An 8460-nucleotide genomic window follows, 5' to 3' on the forward strand; every position below is an offset into this window, starting at 1 on the left:
CTATGCTCTCCCGCAATCTTCTGGATTTTTCCTCATTGTTTGTCATGCCCCTAATTTAGTAACATCAGCAAATTTTGATATCATTCCTCTTGTGCTTATGTCCAAATCATTTGTATACTTGCTGGTTCTAGAATGCAATCCCAAGATTCAAACATTATTTTCAGTACCATAATACACTCCAGTGAGTCTTTTGCAGCCAAGACACCCTGATAAGCACTGCTAGCCCTTGCACATGATCTGAAAGAGGCCAGGCAGTGAACTCCTTTCTCACCCCCATCTTGCATACCATACATGAACAGTGCAGGGTTGGGGGGGTTAATTTTAATTTCTTCACTGTATTAAAATGATTCCCTTTACAGGTCTATTCCGGTCTGTAACTGACCATGAAAAGGCTTTAAAAATAGCTTGAGTGATTCTCTCTGTCTCATCTTCTTCCCTTTTGTGAAAGTACAGGGGCTTCCTGACTGTATAATCGAGATCAGGAATTCGCCAGAATGAAATTGTAGGCCTGAATGCACTGATAATTTCTGTGTATGTTTAAGGTGCAAGCACATATACTGAATGTAGCTTCAGAGTATAAGGAACACCCCTCAAGTAGCACCACTGAGTTACATATGGTAATTGCAAAACAACAATTTAGAAATTGTAATTTATGAAAGAATTGCACTTCAAAATGTAGCAGCAGTGGAACCAAAATAGCGTGACTGGTTGAAGTTTTTTTTATTCGTTCGTGGGATATGGGCGTCGCTGGCGAGGTCGGCATTTATTACCCATCCCCAATTGCCCTTGAGAAGGTGGTGGTGAGCCGCCTTCTTGAACCGCTGCAGTCCGTGTGGTGAAGGTTCTCCCAAAGTGCTGTTAGGAAGGGAGTTCCAGGATTTTGACCCAGCGACGATGAAGGAACGGCAATATATTTCCAAGTCGGGATGGAGTGTGACTTGGAGGGGAACGTGCAGGTGGTGTTGTTCCCATGTACCTGCTGCTCTTGTCCTTCCAGGTGGTAGAGGTCGTGGGTTTGGGAGGTGCTGTCGAAGAAGCCTTAGCGAGTCGCTGCAGTGCATCCTGTGGATGGTACACACTGCAGCCACTGTGGGCCAGTGGTGAAGGGAATGAATGTTTAGGGTGGTGGATGGGGTGCCAATCAAGCGGGCTGCTTTGTCCTGGATGGTGTCGAGCTTCTTGAATGTTGTTGGAGCTGCACTCATCCAGGCAAGTGGAGAGTATTCCATCACACTCCTGACTTGTGCCTTGTAGATGGTGGAAAGGCTTTGGGGAGTCAGGAGGTGAGTGACTCGCCGCAGAATACCCAGCCTCTGACCTGCTCTTGTAGCCACAGTATTTATATGGCTGGTCCAGTTAAATTTCTGGTCAATGGTGACCACCAGGATGTTAATGGTGGGGGATTCAGCAATGGTAATGCCTTGAATGTCAAGGGGAGGTGGTTAGACTCTCTCTTGTTCGAGATGGTCATTGCCTGGCACTTGTCTGGCGCGAATGTTACTTGCCACTTATGAGCCCAAACCTGGATGTTGTCCAGGTCTAGCTGCATGCAGGCTTGGACTGCTTCATTATTTGAGGGGTTGCGAATGGAACTGAACACTGTGCAATCATCAGCGAACATCCCCATTTCTGACCTTATGATGGAGGGAAGGTCATTGATGAAGCAGCTGAAGATGGTTGGGCCTAGGACACTGCTCTGAGCTACTCCTGCAGCAATGCCCTGGGGCTGAGATGATTGGCCTCCAACAACCACTACCATCTTCCTTTGTGCTAGGTATGACCCCAGCCACTGGAGAGTTTTCCCCCTGATTCCCATTGACTTCAATTTTACTAGGGCTCCTTGGTGCCACATTCAGTCAAATGCTGCCTTGATGTCAAGGGCAGTCACTCTCACCTCACCTCTGGAATTCAGCTCTTTTGTCCATGTGTGGACCAAGGCTGTAATGAGGTCTGGAGCCGAGTGGTCCTGGCAGAACCCAAACTGAGCATCGGTGAGCAGGTTATTGGTGAGTAAGTGCCGCTTGATAGCACTGTCGACGACACCTTCCATCACTTTGCTGATGATGGAGAGTAGACTGATGGGGTGGTAATTGGCCGGATTGGATTTGTCCTGCTTTTTGTGGATAGGACATACCTGGGCAATTTTCCACATTGTCGGGTAGATGCCAGTGTTGTAGCTGTACTGGAACAGCTTGGCTAGAGGCGCAGCTAGTTCTGGAGCACAAGTCTTCAGCACTACAGCTGGGATGTTGTCGGGCCCATAGCCTTTGCTGTATCCAGTGCACTCAGCCGTTTCTTGATATCACGTGGAGTGAATCGAATTGGCTAAAGACTAGCTTCTGTAATGGTGGGGATATCGGGAGGAGGCCAAGTTGGATCATCCACTCGGCACTTCTGGATGAAGATGGTTGCAAATGCTTCAGCCTTGTCTTTTGCACTCACGTGCTGGACTCTGCCATCATTGAGGATGGGGATGTTTGCAGAGCCTTCTCCTCCCGTTAGTTGTTTAATTGTCCACCAGCATTCACAACTGGATATGGCAGGACTGCAGAGCTTTGATCTGATCTGTTGGTTGTGGGATCACTTAGCTCTGTCTATAGCATGTTGCTTCTGCTGTTTAGCATGCATGTAGTCCTGAGTTGTAGCTTCACCAGGTTGGCACCTCATTTTTCAGTACGCATGGTGCTGCTCCTGGCATGCTCTTCTACACTCCTCATTCAACCAGGGTTGATCCCCTGGCTTGTTGGTAATGGTAGAGTGAGGAATACGCCGGGCCATGAGGTTACAGATTGTGCTGGAATACAATTCTGCTGCTGCTGATGGCCCACAGCGCCTCATGGTTGCTCAGTTTTGAGCTGCTAGATCTGTTCTGAATCTATCCCATTTAGCACGGTGGTAGTGCCACACAACACGTTGGATGGTGTCCTCAGTGCGAAGACGGGACTTCGTCCCCACGAGGACTGTGCGGTGGTCACTCCTACCAATACTGTCAGGTAGATTGGTGAGGACGAGGTTAAGTAAGTTTTTCCCTCGTATTGGTTCGCTCACCACCTGCTGCAGGCCCAGTCAGGCAGCTATGTCCTTCAGAACTCGGCCAGCTCGGTCAGTAGTGGTGCTACCGAACCACTCTTGGTGATGGACATTGAAGTCCCCCACCCAGAGTACATTCTGTGCCCTTGCTACCCTCAGTGCTTCCTCCATGTGGTGTTCAACATGGAGTAGGACTGATTCATCAGCTGAGGGAGGGCGGTAGGTGGTAATCAGCAGGAGGTTTCCTTGCCCATGTTTGACTTGATGCCATGAGATTTCATGGGGTCTGGAGTCAATGTTGAGGACTCCCAGGGCCACTCCCTCCTGACTGTATATCACTGTACCGCCCACCTCTGGTGGGTCTGTCCTGCCGGTGGGACAGGACATACCCAGGGATGGTGATGGAAGAGTCTGGGACGTTGGCTGAAAGGTATGGTTCTGTGAGTATGGCTATGTCAGGCTGTTGCTTGACTAGACTGTGGGACAGCTCTCCCAATTTTGGCACAAGTCTCCAGATGTTCGTGAGGAGTCGACTGGGCTTGGTTTGCCTTGGTCGTGTCCGGTGCCTAGTGGTCCGATGCCGGGTGGTCCGTCCGGTAAAATGCTGAATTATCTGTCCTGATTTTTCGGACGGACCTTGATCTAGGCGGCCGGAGGTCTCGCTGAAAACAGGCAGAAGTCTCGTGAATATATGTTAATCACGGTCAACTCCCGACACCATTCTCGTCTCTGCCCGCAGGATCACAATTTCTGCCCCCCGCTCACCAAACATTGGTTGTTGAAGTTGGGAGGCAGCCATTTTAAGTGTCCATTAAAGGGATCCTCAGCTGCAGTCAGCAAAAGTTGGATGCAGTTTTGGCAGACTTTTTTTTAATGCCTGTTGATTTATGATGGTTAAAAGGCTTATACATTTAATATTCTTGGTGCTGTAGGCGCTATGAAAATTTTGCCCGCTGCTCAAAACTGGTGCTTTATTTTACTCCAGATGCTTCCTTCCTTCCCCATTGAAGGTGCTGCTGCAGACCTTTCAACAGGCCTGACAGATTACCACCCTCCAGATTGGCAAGCTGCCTATAGGAAGCACATTTTATGTTGGCAGCTCACCGAATTAATATAAACGAGGCCTGGTCACAAATGGCACAGGCCCACGATGACTCATTCAAGCGGGCGTAACACACACCCTGCCCACCGCCCACCTGATAGGCATTCAAACTGAAAATCACAACCTTGGAGTCTAAGCACTTTGTAAAGTGCTTAGACTCCAAGGCAACTCTTGCAGTAACATTGTCGATGGAATTGTTTTGATTATAGTGAATACATTTATAGAATCATGGAATGGTAATAGCACAGAAGGAGGCCATTCTGCCCGTCAAGCCCGTGCCGGCTCTTTGTAAGAGCAATCCAGTTAGTCCCATTCCCCTGCTCTTTCCCCGTAGCCCTGCAAATTTTTTCTCTTCAAGTATTTATCCAATTCCTTTTTGAAAGTTACGATTGAATCTGCTTCCACCATCCCTTCAGGCAGCGCATTCCAGATCATAACTACTCGCTGCGTAAAAAAGTTTTTCCTCATGTTGCCCTTGGTTCTTTTGCCAATCACCTTAAATCTGTGTCCTCTGGTTCTCGACCCTTTCGCCAATGGGAACAGTTTTTCTTTGTTTACTTTATCTAATCCCTTCATGATTTTGAATACTTCTATCAAATCTCATCTCAACCTTCTCTGCTGTGAGGAGAACAACTCAGCTTCTCCAGTCTATCCACATAACTGAAGTCCCTCACCCTTGGAACCATTCTAGCAAATCTTTTCTGCACTCTCTATAAGGCCTTCACATCCTTCCTAAAGTGCGGTGCCCAGAATTGGATACAATACTCCAGTTGTGGCCGAACCAGTGTTTTACAAAGATTGAACATAACTTCCTTGCTTTTGTACTCCATGCCTTTATTAATAAAGCCCAGGATCCCGTTTGCTTTTTTAACCAATTTCTCAACCTGTCCTGTCACCTTCAGAGATTTGTGCACAAAAAACCCCAGGTCTCTCTGTTCCTGCACCCCCTTTAGAATTGTACCATTTAGTTTATATTGCTTCCCCTCATTCTTCCTACCAAAATGATCACTTCACGCTTCTCTGTGTTAAATTTCATCTGCCATGTGTCCGTCCATTCCACCAGCCTGTCTATGTCCTCTTGAAGTCTATCACTATCCTCCTCACTGTTTACTACACTTCCAAGTTTTGTGTTAGCTGCAAATTTTGAAATTGTGCCCTGTACACCCAAGTCCAAGTCATTAATATATATCAAAAAATTTTAATTACCTGCCCCATCTAACCAGTGACCTGAAATTAGTGTCATCCGCCTTCGAATGTGGTGAGATTAAATTAATTTCACTTCAGTCCCCTGTTGCACTGATAAAATAACAAAATCTACTGAAGATAAAATTTGCTTTACCGTAATTAATCAGCATGAAACTGTATGGCTTCTCCGTTGGGACATGTTGAGCAGTTCATTTCTTTGACTGATTTAAATACGTGCATTATGGGACTCTGTTCCTAACCATGTACAAGCTGGGCTGGTGGCTCACAAGTGGTCTTGTGAATTTATAATACAGCAAAAATGGTTAATGAAAAATTAACAACAATTGCTGCAATAATTTGTGTGACAACCATGGCATTACAAAGGTTCCTGATTCAATTTTTTTAACAGCACTGTTGACAGAAGTAAATGAAAAATGGTTGTACATTTTTCTGGGGAGGGGATAAATGGTAATTGCAGTAGAGTTCAGAGAAGTTAATGAGGAATACCTAACCCCATTGATCAAAGCCTAAACACTTGTCACCATAGCCATATACTTTAAAAGAACCACTGCTAGTCAGTGTGTGATATACCTTTCCTCTTGGCTACATTTGATCCATGGCATGGGGTGACTAAGAAATGGGTAGGGAGAAAATTCTCTATCTCGTCCATGTGGAACCAAATGAACTTATTGGCCTAAACAGAGCATCTATGAAGTGTCTAATGCAGCGATGAACTGCTGACTGACTGTTACTAATGTCACCAAATTCCATTTGGAAGCATCCAGATGATAAGTGCTGTTGTCATCTTCAATGCCACAGACAAGGCTGTGCCCCTGGTAAAAACAGGCTGCAAGTCAGGTTCCAACAGTTGGAAGACCTCTGTCACGATGTCAGGGGGAAATTGCAGCCTTCTCAGACATTGCCTATAGGAAAAATCCAGATAGGATTGCTGTGGTCTGTAGACTCTGTGGCATTGAAACCTATGGGTCAGGTGTTGCCTGTGTGCCTGCTGCTGCATTCTCCTGGCTTCCATCTTTCCTTCCATCATGTCCTTATTGTCCTCCTCAAAGAATGGGAAATCCATTATTTTACTATGCACTGGTTCCTTCACACTCAGCAAGTTTCACCAAATGCCTTCAAATGCTCAGATATTACAGCTTCTAAGTAATGGAAATAACTTAGGGAGTTAGGAAAGAGAGTAAGAAGCAGGACCTCAAAGGTACTAATCTCTGGAATACTCCCAGTGCCATGCACTAGTGAGTATAGAAATAGGAGGATAGAGCAGATGAATGGATGGCTGGAGAAATGGTGCAGGAGGGAGGGCTTTAGATTCCTGGGGCATTGGGACCGGTTCTGGGGGAGGTGGGACCTGTACAAGCCAGATGGATTTCACCTCAACAGGGCCGGGACCAATATCCTTGTGGGGAGGTTTGCTAGTGCTGTTGGGGAGGGTTTAAACTAGCTTGGCAGGGGGATGGGAACCTGAGTGTAGATTCAGATGGGACAGAATCAGAACTGGAGATAGAAGGCAGAAAATTAGTAAGTGACTTAGGAGGGCAGAAGAAACAAAGGTTAGAAAATAAACAGCAAGGGAGTTTGGCAGTTCTTAAAGGTATATACTCAATGCAAGGAGTATAGTGAATAAGGCAGATGAGCTGAGGGCACAGAAAGACGTGTGGCAGTACGATACTTAGCTATTACAGAAACATGGCTTAAAGAGGGGCAGGAATGGCAGCTCAACGTTCCTGGTCACAGGGTTTTCAGACAAGATAGAGAAGGGGATAAAAAAGGAAGGGGGTGGCAATTTTGGCTAAAGAAACAATTATAGCTGTGAGGAGGGATGATATGTTAAAAGGATCATCAAATGAGGCCATATGGGTTGAGCTAAGGAACAAAAAAGGGGCAGTCACTCTATTGGGAGTGTACTATAGACCCCCAATCAGTCAGAGGGAGATAGAAGGGCAAATATGTAGGCAAATTTCCGAGAAGTGCAAAATCAGTAGGGCAGTAATAGTAGGGGATTTCAACTACCCTAATATTAACTGGGACACAAACAGTGTGAAGGGTACAGAGGGTGCAAAATTCTTAAATTGCATTCAGGACAACTTTTTTTAACCAGTACATAGCAAACCCAACAAGAGAGGAAGCAGTTCTGGATTTAGTTTTAGGAAATGAGGCTGGGCAGGTGGAAGGAGTATCAGTGAGAGAGCATTTTGCTGGTAGTGATCATAATTCAGTTAGTTTTAGCATAGTTATGAAAAAGGACAAAGCTAGAACATGAGTTAAAGTTCTCAATTGGTGTAAAGTCAATTTTACTAAGCTAAGAGGTGATTTGGTAAAAGTGGACTGGAAACAGCAACTTGAAGGTAAATCAATGTCAGAGCAGTGGGAGCATTCAAGGGGAATATTCAAGGGGTGCAGAATAAACATGTTCCCACAAAGAAAAAGAGTGGGGCTGCCAAATCTAGAGCCCCTGGATGTCAAGGAGTAAGATAAGGCAGAAAAGGAAAGTTTATGTCAGACACCGAGAACTCAATACTACAGAAAGCCTAGAGGAATATAAAAAATGCAGGGGTGAAATTAAAAAGGAAATTAGGAAAGCAAAGAGAGAGCATGAAAAAATATTGACAAGTAAAATCGAGGAAAACCCAAAGATGTTTTATAAATACATTAAGAGCAAGAGGATAACTAAGGAAAGAATAGGGCCTATTAGAGACCAAAAAAGTAATCTATGTATGGAGGCGGAAGATGTTGGTATGGTTCTTAATGAATACTTTGCATCTGTCTTCACAAAAGAGAGGGACAATGCAGACATTGTGGTTAAGGAGGAGGAGTGTGAAATATTGGATGGGATAAACTTAGTGAGAGAGGAATTATTAAGGGGATTAGCATCTTTGAAAGTAGATAAATCACAGGCTGTTAAAAGAAGCAAGGGAAGAAATAGCGGAGGCTCTGACCCTCATTAGTTATCCTCTTGCTCTTAATGTATTTATAAAACATCTTTGGGTTTTCCTCGATTTTACTTGTCAATATTTTTTCATGCTCTCTCTTTGCTTTCCTAATTTCCTTTTTAATTTCACCCCAGCATTTTTTATATTCCTCTAGGCTTTCTGTAGTATTGAGTTCTCGGTGTCTGACATAAA

Source organism: Heptranchias perlo, chromosome 14 (assembly GCF_035084215.1).
Source record: "Heptranchias perlo isolate sHepPer1 chromosome 14, sHepPer1.hap1, whole genome shotgun sequence".
In the NCBI taxonomy this organism is placed as follows: Eukaryota; Metazoa; Chordata; class Chondrichthyes; order Hexanchiformes; family Hexanchidae; genus Heptranchias; species Heptranchias perlo.